The sequence below is a fragment of the Suncus etruscus genome, chromosome 18 (assembly GCF_024139225.1).
Source record: "Suncus etruscus isolate mSunEtr1 chromosome 18, mSunEtr1.pri.cur, whole genome shotgun sequence".
In the NCBI taxonomy this organism is placed as follows: Eukaryota; Metazoa; Chordata; class Mammalia; order Eulipotyphla; family Soricidae; genus Suncus; species Suncus etruscus.
The window spans coordinates 32,101,272-32,102,309 of NC_064865.1; the positions used below are offsets into that span (position 1 = coordinate 32,101,272).

Here is a 1,038-nt window from a genome sequence, read left to right on the forward strand (position 1 = left end):
ATTCCAAATATTGGAATATTTCAATATCTTTTGGTAAGCTGAAAGGAAGAAATGAGGGCTAGAAACTGGAAATGGGCACAAACCCAAATAAGTAAAATTTATCCCTTACACTTATCTAGAAACAATTTTTAGAGAGCTGGGATTTGAATGATCTTTGCAGGTATTTTTATTGAATGGTCACAAAAATTTACTTAAACATAGCCATATATCCTGGATTTAAATATACTTTTGTTCAGGCCAATGTGTAGAACAATGTGAAGATTCAGGTGTCCTCCAGAAGCTCATGGATTCTTACCAGATTCCCTCTTAACCCTCGGAATAGTGTTAGCATCAAAAGACTTTAAAATTGCCTTGATTTTTGTTCACAAATTGAACACCAGTAGTCTATTTTTCTGGCTTTGCCTTAATATGGAGGCAGGAACTTTCTACCAATAAAACAAGACAATAAACAGGATGTATCCAATATGTATTTATTAGAATGGTTTCCTATTCATCTTTATTCAGAGAGCTTTTAGTATTACTTCCACCTGAATGAGCATCCTTCTATAAGCCTTGCTTTTCCTCCTGTGAACTAACAGAGGACAGTGGGGCAGCCAACATACAAAACAACCCTCTGTGAATGGTTGAAGATAATGGTAATTTTTTTTAACAGCCTGGGAAGTTTACAGTCATGAAATACAAGAGGATGCTCTGAGCCACAGCTTCTTATGCTGCTGCTTATTCTCTTCCAGTAAGAGGTGAAGACCTTTGGCCAGAGGCATATTTTTATGGGTATACAATCACTGCCAGAAAGGTAGTTTCATTCCCTGATACCAAATATTAGACACTGCACTCATAGAGGTGAGGGATTTTCAGGGAACAGATTTGGGGAAGAGTTGCTCTGTGTTCCCCAGAAATGTTTGTGAAAAATACTAAAAGATGGAGTATGGTAGAGAAAAGATAGGGAAAGTAAGAACACACAACTCTTAGCATAAAAAACCGGAGAAGGCTTAGAGCCTAGATTTTAATAGAATTCACATAAAGCATAAGCTAAAGGGG

At 36.9% G+C, this 1,038-nt stretch overlaps 1 pseudogene; it reads right to left on the bottom strand.

The window, feature by feature from the left end:
* Positions 1 to 517: 517 nt before the first annotated feature.
* On the bottom strand, positions 518 to 767 carry LOC125996526 (40S ribosomal protein S27-like; annotated as a pseudogene).
* Between the last annotated feature and the right edge of the window lie 271 nt (positions 768 to 1,038).